Below are 16,007 nucleotides of genomic sequence, written 5' to 3' on the forward strand. Positions count from 1 at the left end.
ATTCCACCTCACCCCTGTTAGAATAGCCATTATTAAAAACACCACTAATAACAGGTGTTGGTGAGGATGTGGGGAAAAAGGAACCCTCGTACACTGCTGGTGGGAATGCAAACTAGTGCAATCACTCTGGAAAAAAATTTGGAGGCTCCTTAAAAATCTAAACATAGCTCTACCATATGATCCAGCAATACCACTCCCGGGGATGTACCCAAAGGAATGTGACACAGGTTACTCCAAAGGCACCTTCACACCCATGTTTATTGCAATGCTATTTACAATAGCCAAGTTATGGAAATAGCCAAGATGATCCACTACGGACGAATGGATTGTGAAAATGTGGTATTTATATACAATGGAATTCTACTCAGCCATGAAGAAGAATGAAATCTTATCATTCTCAAGTAAATGGATGGAGCTGGAGAACATCATCTTGAGCAAGGTTAGCCAGGCTCTGAAGACCCAAAAGCATATGTTCCCCTCATATGTGGACTTTAGATCTAGGGCAAATACAGCAAGGAGATTGGACTTTGGTCACATGATAAGGTGATAGCACACAAGGGAGGTATGAATGTAGGTAAGAAACCTAAAAAACATGATAGTATTTGATGCCTCCACTGCAGAGGAACTAATACAGAAACTTTATAATGACACAAGTCAATATGAGAAGGGGATCAGGAACTAGAAAAAAGGACAGTTAGAGATGAATCAACCTAGAATGTAAAACATTTGTACATGGAAGCAATGGTAGGAATCTCCCTGTATAGCTATCCTTATCCCAACTAGCAAAAATGCTTTGTCTTTCTTATTATTGCTTATACTCTCTCTTCAACAAAATTAGAGATAAGGGCAGAACAGATTCTGCCTAGAAGTGTGGGGAGGTTGAGAGGAAGAGGGAGAGGTGGAGAGTAGGGGGGAGAAATGGCCCAAACAATGTATGCACATATGAATACATGAATAAAAAAATCTAACAACTCATTTTGTCTATCAGTTGCATCCTGGACATTTAAAATCTATCTCATAATTTAAATTTCAATGATAAACACAATATGTTTTAGAATTATTTTGTAATCATATATCAAAAGAAAAAAGTTCTATTAACACCTTTTACTCAGATCAAAATTTCCACGTCATTTTTTTTTCTCATCAGACGGTAGTCATGACTCAAGAAACAATGCAGGATTATTCCTGCATCCAAAATGTTTATCAAAGTTGGTATTTGTCACAGGATTTTGAAAACACATAGAATGTTCCAGTGAATGAAACAAACCAAATGTCAGTAATGGCTTTTTAAAAAAAATCTAGTCTGTAAATGCAAAGTAAGGAAGGAAATTCAGTCTTTTTTTTTTCTTCTTTGTTAAAAATCCATTATACCTAAAATATTGCTCCAGAAAATTGGAAGTGAACGACTAAAATGTCAGGAGGGAGAAGACACCATTAACACAGAAAGAATTAAAATTGTACAAACGTAAGCAGTTTATAATTGACTAAGATCACCATAGTCCAAGATAGTAAAGGCTGGTTGAAGAAATTAACCATTCTTCAGGAGCTGCAGTTTATATGCTGCGTAAAGATCAGTAGTAAGCAACTCACTGGTTGGAGCAATCTCCCTTCCCACTCCAAATCCTGGTTTCTGCACCCAGTTTCTGCACCTCTGTGGGGAGGGTCTCTCATTCTACCCCTCAGCCCACCTCCAGGGCCTCCAGATCCTTGCAGGAGGTTATCTCCACGTTTCCTTCTCTGGTGGCTCGAGTTGTCTTCTCTTCCACATTTAGATGAACTTCACCTCTGAACATGATGGGCCTGTTGCTCAGGACCTTCTGAAGGTTGAGTTCAGAATCATCCAACACAACAAATCTGAAATTGGGTAACTTCCTACCATGTTGTTGCAAGTCTACCTCATTCCCATAACTTTGAAAGAGATCCTTAAGTTCTGATTTGTTCACCTTATGAGACAGGTTGCCAATGAAGAGTTGGTGACTGACAGGGATCTCCCAAATCTTTGGGTTTCAACATAATCTTGCCTGTGTCCTCTCTGGTCCCTCTGAGGCCTTTGTGGTGGAATCTGAGATTCAGGCTTGGACTCCGGATGGGGCTGTGAAGCTGGTACTTAATCGATGTAAGGTGGTATACCAGTAACTGCAACAGCTCCACTGGGAGGAAGGTCTTACTCGTCACAGATGCCCAAGAAAATATCCTCAAGTCTTCCTGCACAGTCTGAGCGATGTCAGTAGGTGCTGGAGAAGAACTCTTCTGAGCATCCTCAGGAGAGGAGCAGTTTCTTCTAATACTGGCTTAGACTTTTCCTCTTGGATTTCAGATATAGGTTCTTGCTCTGGTTCTGGTTCAGGATCAGGCTCTGGGTCAACAACAGGCTCCTCTAAATATTCTTCCAAGTCATTGCTGACAGTCTGATCATAAAAAGTTCCAGAATCATCAGGTACCACCTTGGGTGTCTGCTGTCTTTCTTCAGGTTCTTCTACTTCTTCCTCAGACTCCTGAGGCTCAGTAACAAAACCACCGAAGACCTCCTCTTAGTGTCTGAAGATACCATTATGAACATAGAATTTATTTGCAACAAAGTCCTCAGGAACAAGGACAAAAGTTGGCATGAATCTCCACAGAGCCTGGTCATTGTTGGCGAGCAGCCCCGTCACCTGGACCACCATGCCATCCTTCAGAGCACCGTGTCCGTCGACATGGAGAATCTTGGTGTGACAGTTGGTAAAGTTTTGTGACATCACCTTTCTATGAACTTCTTTCTGTCCATAGACTGCATCTGCTGGTTTTCTATTTGAATCCAGTCCCCCATGGACATAGGAAGAATTATTGCCATTAAATCTGTACAACAGGAAGACAATTTACTTGCCACCTACAAAAACCCAAACAGCAGGTGTCTATTTTAAGTTTGGTATCTATCACCTCCGGGGTAGAATGTACCTTTGTGTATAATCAATCCTTCCCTATGTGTCACTCAGTCTTTACTTGCTGAAAGGAAATGGGTTTGTCCAATGAAGCAGAACGTTTGCTTTCCAAGTCAAAGTTCCAGGATCAGGGAACTCATGACAGGAAGGTCAGTCATGTTAAAAATAAAAGTTCCTGTTTTCATCATGCAGCATGTCTGGGACCTGGTTCAACCATATGTAATGATGGCTCACAAATTCCCACCTAACCAGTAGGGGTTAGGCTTCTCCATAACCATCGCTTTGATCAGTTCAACCTGCATGGCTGACCAGCAAAGGAACAAGATTTGCTCCACAGCACAGAGAATAGCAAAAATCCCTCACACAATTGCAACTGCACCAAATTTGGCCAATTTTTAAAAAGAGTGTTGAATCCCAATTTCATGTATAACAAAATGAAACAAATAAGATGGCCTATTACATAGTCAAACTCAGATAACCATTTCATTGCCACTTGGATGATAAATAACCATTGAATACCTGCATTACGATTAGCTTGTCACAGAGAGATAAACTGAGTTTTTATGATTCTAGACTTTGCTGCAGAAAAGAATTTAAGAATGAGGGGTAGGAGTGGCTCAAGTGGTAGAGCACCTGCCTAGCAAGCATGAGGTCTTTGAGTTCAAACCCCAGTGCCACCAAAAACAATGAAAGAAAAAAAGTTTAAGGATGACTTAGATGTGACATTTAAGATTCACTAGCAAGTAAGAAAAGCACACAAAGTGCAGAGTGTGAGTATGATAGAGACACAGTGTTCTATCTCCAGTAAAGTATATGTTCACTGTTGGCTATTGAGACTCTGCTCTATACTGTATTTCCTTGTATTGACCGTTTGGGTAATTGATTCTTTACATTGGCTGTACTCATAGAGTCTTATCTGACTCTTTCCATCCTTGTGCTGTATCATTTCAAAGTATGAGAGAACCAAATGAAGAACACAAGATCATTCTCTGTCACTCTGTAGGAGCATATTTGCTGTTGCTAGTGACTCTATATTGTCAGTTAGTCTTTATCAAATGTTTTACTTTTACAGTTCTCTGGGGAGTCTCCTGTGAGGTCAGTGCTCCCTTTGTGGGAATGAACATAACATAATGCTGTGTTCATTATTTTTTGGTTTCCCTTCCCTGTTTTCTCCATTTCCTTATTTCATCCTGCCTCACCTTAACCCCAGGTTGTGAAACCTTATTCTTTTTATAATTTTTAGTAGGGTATATTCATTATATAAGAGGGATTCATAGTGACAATTTCTATTAGGCTTATATTGTACATTAGCTGAGTAAACCTTCATTGTATATATATACCACATTTTCTTGATTCATTCACCAGTTGTAAGTGACCTGGATTCTTTCCAGAGCTTGGTTATTGTGATTAGTGCTGCAATGAACATTAGTGTACAAGTGTCTCTATTGTACCCTGACTTACATTCCTTTGGGTGGATGCTCAGGAGAGAAAATGCTGGGTCATATGGCAGTTCTATCTTTAGTTTTTTGAGGAATCTCCGTACTGCTTTCTATAGTGGTGGTAGTCATTTGTATTCCTACCAACAGTGAATAAGGGTTCCTGTTTCACTGCATCCTAACCAGCATTGGTTCTTGTTATTGCCCTTGAATATGGCCATTCTGACTGGGGTGAGATGAAATCTGAGTGTTGTTTTGATTTGTATCTCTTTTATCACCAGGGAAGTTGAACACTTCATGTATGTACTGGCCATGTGTATCCCTTCCTTTTTGAATAGCCTGTTTAATTTATGTGTCCATTTCTTCATTGGGATGTTGATTTTTTTTGGGGGGTTGAGTTTTTTGAGTTCTCTGTAGATTCTGGATATTATTCCCTTATCAGATGAACAGCTTTCTCCCATTCTGTGGGAGTCTCTTGAGTCTAGTGACTGTTTCTTTTGCTATGCAGAAGCTTTTAAGTTTGATGAAGTCCCATTTGTTCATTCTTTCTCTTAGATGCTGAGCCTTTTGAGTTCTACATAAGAAATTATTTCCTATACCGATATATTCCAGTGTATTTCCTGCTACTTCCTGGAGTTGTTTCAAATTCCAGGCTTTATTATTAGGTATTTGATTCACTTTGAGTTGATTTTCATACAGGGTGAAAGACAGGGATCTAGCTTCAGTCTTCTACATGTGGATATCCAGTTTTCCCAGCAGCATTTGTTGAGGACGCCATCTTTTCTCCATCCTGTGCTTTGAGCTCCTTTGTCAAAGATCAGTTGGCTGTAGATGCGTGGGTTTATGTCTGGACCTTCTATTCTGACCCATTGGTCTTCCTGTCTGTTTTTGTACTCATGCTATGCTGTTTTTATTGTTATGGTTCTGTAGTATAGTTTGAAGTTGGGTATTGTAATGTCTCCAGCATTGGACTTTTGCTCAAAGTTACTTTGAATATTCGAGGTCTTTTGCAGTATTGATTTTTCCATTCCTGTGAAATATGTCATTGGAATTTTGATAGTATGGCTGTTTTCACAAAGTTGATTTTACCAGCCAATGAGCATGGGGAATCTTTCCATCTTGAAGCCTAATTCTTAAGGGAAGATGAATATTTTTTATATATTTTTATTAGGATATATTCATTATATGGGGGGTATTCATAGTGATAATTCCAATAAGAATTATATTGCACATTATTTACATTGCCCCCATCATCTCTCCCCCTCAGCCCCTGCCCCACACTACTTAAAACAATTGCAAGAGATTTTTTTAGTCTGTTTAATATAGGTATATGTAGTCCATCAACTATATACCGCCACCTTATCTCCTTCCTTCACCCTTCCCCCTCCCACTAGTATCCTCCCCACATTGTGCCTATTTTTCAGTACTGATTTTTGTTATTAATCTTTAAGTTGGGGGTGGGGGGCAGGGGGAAGAAATGGCCCAAACAATGTATGCACATATGAATAAATGAATAAAAAAACAGAAAAAAAAGTTATGATGGGCTTCATATACATATATGAAAGAGAAAAACAAAACCTCTTGCAATTGATCTAAGTGGGATAGGGAGAAGATTATGAAGGGGAGATGGTGTGGTGGTCTAACTAATGTAGAATGTAAGACTATTTGGGATTGTCACAATGAGTCCTCCCTGTACAATGAATATAGGCTAATAAAAACGAAAAATCATAAATATATTATGTGCATCACTGGTCCTACCAGATATTAAATTTAAAATCAGCAACAATCAAAATAGGATGTTTGTGGTAGCAAAAGATATATAATACCTTAGTCATTGAAACAAAACAAGTAGATTAGAATTTTGCATATTCTAAAGGACACAAAAAATGTGAACAGTAAGGATTACTTAATAGTCTATGTTTATATTAAAAATATTTGAGTTGACATTCAACGGGGTGTCTCAATGTATGCCTCTGTGGGTGTGCTTTACTTTGGTCTGTTCAATCCCTTTGAATACTCTACCTTTACCCCTTTACCTCCCTCCCCCCATTTTCAAGTTTTCAGTACATTTCCTTGTATCCTCCACTGTTACATCTTATGGTATGTAATATTACTGATGCGCTATCATTCTCTTTTCCATTCTCTCTCTCCTCGAGTTCCATAGAGTAGTTCAACTGTTACAAACATGTTCTATGTTTGAGTTGGTATATGATCAAGGTTGTTTTTGTATATAGGTTTGTCTTTGGATCTATCTTCCATGTATGGAAGAAAACACGCATCTTGTGTTTCTGATCCTGGTTAACTTCACTTAACATGATGTCCTCCAATTGCATCCATTTACTTAAACCCCTATGTCATTATTCTTTGTGGCTAAGTAGTACTCTGTAGTGTATATGTACCACAATTTCATGATCCACTCATCAGCTGTAGGGCGTCTGTGTTGTTTCCAAAGCTTGGTTATGTGACTAGTGCTGCGATGAACATTGCTAGACAGGTGTCTCTACTGTATTCTGTTTTATGTTCCTTTGAGTAGATGCCCAGAAGCAGTATTACTGGATTATATGGCAGTGCTATCTGTAGTTTTTTGAGGAATATCCATACTGCTTTCCATAGTAGTTGTGCTAATTTTCATTCCCACCAGCAGTGTATAAGGGTTCCACATCCTCACCAGCATTTGTTGTTATTACAACAATGGCTTTGGTTATGGCCATTCTAACTGGGTGGGATGAAATCTAAGTGTTGTTTTGATTTGCATCTCATTTATAATGAGGGAAGTTGAATGTTTCTTCATGTATTTACTGGTGGCCATTTGTACCTCTTCCTTTGAGAATTCCATTTAATTCATGCGCTCATTTTTTCATTGGGATGTTGATTCTTCAGGAACTGAGTTATTTGAGTTCCCTGTGGATTATGGATATTAATCCCTTATTGGATGAGTAGCTGGCAAAGATTTTCTCCCATTCTGTGGGCTGTCTCTTAGGTCTAGTGACCATTTCTTTTGCTGTGCAGAAGCTCTTTAGTTTGATGCAGACCCATTTGTTCATTGTTTCTCTTAGATGCTGAGCCTTTCAAGTTCTGTTTAGGAAGTTGTTTCCTATACTTATATGTCCCATTGTATTTCCTACTCCTTCTTGCATTTGTTTCAGAGTTTCAGACATTACATTAAGGTCTTTGTTCCACTTGAATTGATTTTGGTACACTGTGAAAGACAGGAATCTAGTTTCAGTCTTCTATGTGTGGATATACAGTTTTCCCAGCAGTATTTGTTGAAGAGGTTGTCTATTCTCCATTGTGTGTTTTGGACTCCTTTGTCAAAGATCAGTTGCCTGTAGATATGTGGGTTTATGTCCGGATCTTCTATTCTGATCTGTTGGTCTTCCCGGTCTGTTTTTGTGCCAATACCATGCTGTTTTTATTGTTATGACTCTGCAGTATAGTTCATAGTCAGGTATTGTGATGCCTCCAGCATTGGACTTTTTGTCCAGAATTGCTTTGGGTCTTCAAGATCTTTTGTGTTTCCATATGTATTCCATGTGTGTTTATTCTATTTAAGTGCAGAATGTCATTGGAATTTTGAAAGGGATTGCATTGAACATGTGGGTTGCTTTTGGTAGTATGACCATTTTTACAATGCTGATTCTACTGATCCACCATCATGGAAGGTCTTTCCATCTTCTAAAGTCTTCTTTGATTTCTCTCTTCAGCAGTTTAGAGTTTTCATTAAAAAGTTCTTTTCTTTCTTTTGTTAAATTTATTCTGTGGTACTTTATTGTTTTTGAGACTATTGTAGATGGGATTATTTCCCTGATTTCTTTCTCAGTCTGTGCATTGTTGGTATATAAAAAAGCTGCTGATTTCTGTATGTTTGTTTTGTGTCCTGCTACTTTGCTGAAAGAGTTTATGATTTCTATTATTTTTTTGGTAGTTTTTGGGGTTTCTTAGGTGTAGGATCATGTCATCTGCAGATAGGGATAGTTTGACTTCTTCCTTCCCTATTTGAATCCCTTTTAATTCTTGCTCTTTTCTTATTGCTCTGGCTAGGAATTCTAATACTATACTGAGTAGAAGTGGAGAAAGTGGCCAGCCCTGTCTTGTTCCTGATTTTAAGAGGAATGGTTTCAGTTATTCTCCATTTAGAATGATGTTGGCTCTAGGTTTGTCATACATAGCCTTTATTATGTTGAGGAATATTCCTTCTATTCCTAGTGTCTTCAGATCTTTTATTATGAAAGAGTGCTGGATTTTGTCAAAGACTTTCTTTGTGTCTATTGAGAGGATCATGTTGTTTTTGTCTTTGCTTTTGTTTATGTGCTGTATTACATTTATGAATTTATGTATGTTGAACCATACTTGTATCCCTAAAATGAAACTGATTTGGTCACGTTGTATGATCTTTTAGACATGTCAGATTCTGTTTGCCAGATTTGGCTGAAAATCTTTGCATCTATATACATGAAAGATATTGGTCTATAATTCTCTTTTTTGGTTACATCTTGTTGGACTTCAGAATGAGTGTAATGCTGGCTTCATAGAATGAGTTTGGTAGTGTCCCTTCCCTTTCTATTTCCTGGAAAAATTTGAGGTGTATTGGTGTTAGTTCTTCTTTAAAAATTGGGTAAAAATTCAGCTGTGAATTCATCAGCTCCTGGGCTCTTCTTTGTAGGGAGACTCTTTATTACCATTTCAATTTCACTGCATGTAATAGGACTATTTAAGTGGTTAATATCTTCTTGGTTCAATTTTGAGTGGTTATATGCATCTAGGAATTTATCCATTTCATCTAAATTTTCCAGTTTACTTGAATATAAGTTTTCAAAGTACTCTATAATGATTCTCTGGATTTTGTTAGTATTTGTGGTTATGTCCTCTTTTTCATATCTGATTTTATTAATTTAGTCTTCTTCCTCCTCTGTTTTGTCATGTTGGCTAAGGGTTTGCTGATCTTGTTAACCTTTTCAAACAATGAACTTTTTGTTACATTGATTTTTTTGGTATAGTTTGTTTGGTTTTGATTTCATTGATCTCAGCCCTAATCTTTGTTATTTCTCTCTGTCTGCTTGTTTTGGGTTTGGTTTGTTCTTATTTTTCTAGGAGATTAAGATGGATCATTATATTGTTTATTTGAGAGGTCTCTGTATAGCCATAAACCTTCCCCTTAGTATGGCCTTTGCTGTGTACCACAGATTCTGGTAGGTCATATTTTCATTTTCATTGGTTTCTAGTGACTTTTTGATTTCTTCCCATATTACTTTGGTCTCCCCTTGGTTTTTTAGCAGTGTGTTTTTCAGTCTCCATGTGTTTGAATATTTTCTGGGGTTTCTTTTGTTGTTGAGGTCTAGTTTTATTCCATTGTAATCTGATATGATGCAGGTGGTTATTTTGATTTTCTTGAATTTGTTGAGGCTTGTTTTGTTTCCTAAAATATGATCTATTTTGGAGAAAGTTCCATGAGCTGCAGAAAAGAATGTGTATTGCCTAATTGTTGGGTGAAATATTCTTTAGATATCAACCATGCCTATTTGGTCTAATGTGTGGACTAGCTCTGAAGATTCTTTATTGATCTTTTGTCTGGATGACCTATCTATTGGTGACAGTGGGGTATTTAGGTCTCCCACTCTCATTGTGTTAGTGTCTGTCTGTACTCTTAGGACCATTTTTTAATATGTAGATGGGTGCCCCTGTGTTTGGTTCATATATGTTAAGAATTGATATTTCCTACTGATGAATTGTTCCATGACCTTCATGTTCTCTTCTGATTGATTTCAATCTGAAATCCACATTTTCAGAAATGAGTAGAGCTATTCCTGCTTGTTTGTGGGGTCCATTTCTTGGAAAACTTTTTTCCATCCTTTGACTCTAAGCCAGTATTTATTTTTTTCAGTTAGATGAGTCTCTTGTAAGCAACATATGGTTGCGTCTTGTTTGTAAATCCAATTTGCTATTCTATACCTTTTGATTGCAGCATTGAAGTCATTTACATTCAGTGTTCATATTGAGAGGTGCCTGTTGTTTTCAGTCATTTTCATTTCCTTGTTGTTTAGGTTTACCTATTCTTTCTTTATGGTCTGCCTGCTCAAAAGGATTTATCTTTTCTTGAGTCTACCTGTCTCATTCTAGTTTCTTCTTTTACATGTAGAAATCCTTTAAGTACCTTCTGTAGTACTGGCTTGGTGATAGCAAATTCCTTTAGTTTTTCCTTATTGTGGAAGGTTTTAGTTTCTACTTCAATTAGGAAGGATAGTTTTGCTGGGTAGACTAGTCTGGGTTGACAGCTTCCTTCTTTCAGGGCCCGAATTATGTCTTTCCATGATCTTCTTGCGTTTAGAGTTTGAGTTGAGATATCTGCTGTTATTCTAATGGTTTTGCCTTTATATGTGACTTGTCTTTCTCTTTTGCAGCTTTCAGAATTCTTTCTTTGTTCTGTGTGTGTGTGTGTTTTGAATATGATGTGTCTGGGGCTGTTTCTCTTTTGGTCCTGATGGTTTGGTGTTCTGTAGGCTTCCTGCACTTGTGTGACTCTCTCTTTCTTTAGTTTAGGGAAGTTCTCTGTTATTATTCTATTGAATAGGTTGTCAGTGCCTTTAGTTTGTATCTCCTCTCATTCTACACCCCTGACTCATAGGTTTGGTCTTTTCATGGTGTCCCAGATAACTTGCATGTTCCATTCACATTTTCTTAGCATTCTTTCATGATCTTTTACTGTTTGGTCTAATTCCTCTACTTTGTCTTCTGTTCCTGATACTCTATTTTCAACTTGCTCCACTCTATTCACCAAGCTTTTGATTTTGATATTTTTTTGGGATATTGAGTTGTTTATTTCAGATTGATTATTTTTCTAGGTTTCCATATTTTTATTGATTTCCTCTTTCACATCCTGAATTGTGTTAATTCATCTATATTCTCTTTGAGCTCATTTAATTTTTTATTCATGTTCTCCTTGAGGTCAGATACTAATGTTTGTATTTCTTCTTTGAGGTCATTAATCATTTTTACTATTGTTTTTTGGAATTCACTGTTTAATAGGTCTTCCTTTATGCAGATGTCTGGATCCTTAGTGGTGAATTGGCTTTTGATGGAGAGTGATTGTCTTGCTGTTTCATTGAGATTTACACATCTGGAGTTGTTTTTGGTTAAGGTTTTAATTCCTTGTGTCTTTGTAATTGGGGTTGTGAGTTTTTTCTCCTGGAGCTCCAGCAGTGTTCTTCAAAGAAGGGTATGCTGGATTTGTTACCCCTTGCTAGGTTCTTGTGCTGCCAATTACCTCTTTTCTCTCTTCAGCAAGGGGGCTGGAGTTCCCATTTTTGATGCGTGTGGAGGGACACTCATGCAGTCACAGTGGGGAGTGTTGGGTCTCTGTGCATTGTGGGAGGGCAGGTCTCCTAGTGGTAGCAGAATAGCAATTGCCACCCAGTGGAGGAGCTGGGATTCCAGTTCTTGGACAGGAGAGACATGACTCTTCTGCAAGGAGTTGCAGTGTGAAACACTGGGCTTCTGTGTACTTTGGGGGAACAGGTTTTCTGGTGCCACCCACAAAGCACCAGGTTACAGCTTTCCCCTCCTCAGTAAGGAATCTGGAATTCTTGCTCTTTGATGTGGGAGCATGGGCTCTCTTGCTGTTAGGGACAGTGGAGAGTGCTCCATGCTCTGTGGGGAGGAAAGCTTCCTGGTGCCAGCAGAATAGCAAAACCTGGAGCCTGGGGTACACTTGGGTGTACAGTAGCAGGCTCTTGGCACTGAGTAGCAAGTTAAAGGTACTGGTGTCATAGCAAAGCTGGTGGGCTTGAATTGTCTCATGCCCACAGGCAGCAGAGGCCCTGGAGTCTACTTGCATTGGGGCATGGGTTTCTAGGAGGCATGACAGCTTCTGCAGGTGTGGGGGACCCAAGTTTGCAGGCAGTGTGACCCCTGAGGCTTGCTTGCTGGAGCTGGGGCTACCTGGAGCCATGGCAACTGCTGCAGTCATGGGGGAACCAAGCTTTTGGACAGCAGGAATTCTGGGGCCTGCTTTCCAGGTGTGGGCTCCAGGAGGGTAGTGCAGTAGCTCTGCACGCACGGGGTGATCAAGCATTCAGGTAATGGAAGGTCTGGTGCCCGATTTCCCACATGGGCTTTAGGGAGCACAGTTCAGTGGCTCTGCTGCTGGCCTGGCTCAGGAGAACCAAGCCTATGGATAACAAGAGTTCTGGGAGTCTTATTTCCTGCATGGGCTTCAGAGAGCACAGTTTTGTGGCACTGCTTCTGGGGGAACCAAGATTTCTGGCTTGTGCCTTCTGTTATCCATGGAGCAGCAGGAGTTGTGGGTCCTGTTTACACAGGGGTGCTGGTTTCCCTGGCATTTCAGTGTGAAGGTAGCAGGTAGTGTAGTAGAGCACCAAGTAGTAGAGCCTGGAGCTGCAAGGTGACTTCAGGGGCAGGAGATCAGGAGTGTTGAGCTATGAGCCATTCTTCCCATTCTTCTAATGGAAAGTTGCTTCCCTTTTTAGATTTGGAGAGGGCTTTGCTTCTCGCTGGTTATGGGATTCCATGGGTGCCTTTGGGAGTCCCTTTGATCTTCCTTTTTCAGGGTAGTTAGCCACTGCTGGGCTGTAGGAATGTCAACAATCCACCATCTTTGCTTCTTCCTCCTAAGGGAAGATGAATATTGAATACCCATCCTTAGTAATTTTTCAAGGTAGCTATGGGCATTGTCCCTGCTTAATGAGGGATTGAAAGTCTTAGCCTGATTGATCTAGACAGGACATCGGATACAGACATCTCTTGTTTGGAAGGAAAGTACCCTTCTTTGGCCTGAAAAAGAGTGCACAGACCCTTGAGACATTAGTGTAGAGATTCTTCCACAGATGCAGTACCTTAGGTAGCAATCCATCAACCTATACATAAAACCATAGCTAGGAGCCTGAGAAGTGTTTTCCAACAAGAGGTCCAGAGAATCATGAAGTTAACAAATCATGACTGAAGGTGGGATCATACATTGCACTGATTTGTGAATGTAAGTCCTGGAGTCCTAAGGAAATATGGTCAGAATTGTCAGGGATGTATATATAATACCACCTTAATAATAGCACAGGTTTCTCCTTTGCCATCACCAGATTACCAGGAGCCATTTTGTAATGTAATACAGCTTGTCTCTCTGTTTTTACTTCAGAGTTTAGTAGTGAAATACCCTGTGCTAGATCATTTATGGCCTTTTAAGTAAATTTATTGGGTGCCTCAATATCTTCCATTATGTTTTTTAAGGAACTGAACCATTTATTTAAAAATTTAATTTACTTTTTAATTTTTCCTGTTTTATTTGTGCATATTAATTGTAGAATCAGGGGATTCATTGTGATATTTCTATGCTTGCATATAATGTACCTTGATTGTACCCACTCTCAGTAGATTACTCTTTCTCATCCCCATCCACTTTTTAAATCTTTCTTCCAAAATTTTTCTAACATGGGTTTCATTATGACCTCTCTTCCCTCTCTCTCTCTTTTTAATCATGTATTAATTATACACGTGATATTAAATAATTATACAAATTATATATACAAATAGTATATTTTTATTAAATTCACCCTCATCTAATACTCTTTCTTATCTGTCTCTCACGTTTTAAACACTTTTAATAGGTTTCACTATTCTATTTTCATACATGCACATGAAGTACTTCCATCATATTCAGCCTCTTCTTTCACCCTCACCTTCCTGCTGGTTCCTACGCCACAAACACTACCCCTGTTTTACACTGGTGTCACTTGTTTTTTATGTCTATAGTCTGCATATGAGAGAAAACATGTGATATTTGTGTTTTTTAGTCTGGTTTATGGCACCTAACATGATGATCTCAAGTTCCATCCATTTTCCTGTTTGCGATCTAATTCATTCTGTGTCTGAGTTAGCAACTACACAGGCATACATTCCCACCAATAATGTTTGAGGATTCCCTTTCCCCCACAACCTTCTCAGAATTTGTTTTAGTTTATTTTCCTGATGATAGTCATTCTGCCATTGAGATGGAATCTCACTGTTGTTTTGATTGACATTCCCTTTATGGCTAAGGATGTTAGACAGTTCTTCATATGTTTATTGGCCATTTATATATCTTTTGAAAACTGTTTCATTCATTTACCCACTTATTAATTTGATTATTTGTTATTTTGGTATTTAATTTTTTGAGCTCTTCATATATCCTGGTTATTAATCCCTTTTTAGATGAATAGCTGTCAAAGATTTTCTACTATCCTGTAGGCTGTCTCTTTACTCTGACAATTATTTTCTTTGTTGTGCAGATGCTTTTTTAATAAGATGAAATAAGATTTCTTAATTATTGCTCTTATTTTCTGAGCTATTAAAGTCTTATTCAGAAAGTTTTTGCTTACATTATAGTTTGAAGTGTTTTCCCTATTTTCCTATAGTAGTTTCAAAGTTACAGGTCTTACATTGAGGTCTTTCCTCCATTTTGAATTGAGTTTTCACAGAGTGAGAGATGAGGATCTAGTTTCAGTTTTCTACATGTTGATATCCTGTTTACCACTGCCATTTGTTGAAAAGGCTGACTTTTCTCTAACAAATACTTTGGCATCTTTGTCAAGAATCAGATGTCTGTATTGTGTAGTCTTATTTCTGGTTCCCCTATTCTATTCCAGTGGTATATGTTCCTGTTGTGCCAATATCATGCTGTTTTTCATTACTATATAGTTATGTAATATAATTTGAAGTCAGGCATTGTGTGTAGCTCTTTTTGCTCTGGATTGCTTTGCCTATCTAGGACTTTTGTGCTTCCATGTGGATTTTTGGGTTGATTTTTCTATTTTGTTGAAGAACAACATTAGGATTTTGAAGGAAATTGCACTGAATCTGTAGTTCACTTTATGTAATTTAGCTATTTTCACAATATTAATTCTGCTGATTCATGAACATGGGAGGTAATTCCATCTTCTAATATCTTCTTCAAGTTCATTATTTACTGTTTTATAGCTTTTATTGTAGAGGACTCTAATCTCCTTAGTCAAGTTTATTCCTAGATATATCGGGGTTTTTTTGAGCATACTATAGGTGTGATTAACTTTACTGATTTTTTCAGCATGTTTGTTACTGATGTATAGAAAAGCTAGTGATATTTGTATGTTGATTTTATGTACTTCTATGTTGATGAAAATGTCAGATCTAAGAGTTTTCTGGTGGAGTCTTTAGGGTCTTTCAAATATAGGATCATTTCAGCTGCAAATAAGGACATTTTGACTTCTAATTTCCTATTTATTTACATGTTTATTTCTTTCTCTGGCTAAGATTTCAGGCATTATATTGAAAAGGAGTGGGAAGAGTAGACATCCTTGTCATTCATGATTTTAGAGGAAATGCTTCCAGTCTTTCCCCATTTGTTATGATGTTGGCTATATGTTTGTCTCTTATAGCTTTCATTATGTTCAGGTATATTTCTTCTATTCCTAGTTTCTTTGTGGTTTTTACCATAAAGGGATGTTGAATGTTACTAAAGGCATCTGTAGGGATGATCATGTGATTTTTGCACTTGATTCTTTTTATTTGGTGCATTAAACTTATTGATTTGCATGTGTTTAGCAATCCTTGAATAACTGTAATGAAACCAACTCGATCATGGTGTATGATCTTTTTAATGTGTTGTTGAATTGAAAATTTTTGTATC

The 16,007-nt window shown here is 38.1% G+C and overlaps 1 pseudogene; it reads right to left on the bottom strand.

Moving 5' to 3' along the window:
• Positions 1–1,528: 1,528 nt before the first annotated feature.
• LOC109684892 (ras GTPase-activating protein-binding protein 1-like) lies at positions 1,529–3,214 on the bottom strand (annotated as a pseudogene).
• Between the last annotated feature and the right edge of the window lie 12,793 nt (positions 3,215–16,007).

The sequence above is a fragment of the Castor canadensis genome, chromosome 11 (assembly GCF_047511655.1).
Source record: "Castor canadensis chromosome 11, mCasCan1.hap1v2, whole genome shotgun sequence".
NCBI classification, from domain to species: domain Eukaryota; kingdom Metazoa; phylum Chordata; class Mammalia; order Rodentia; family Castoridae; genus Castor; species Castor canadensis.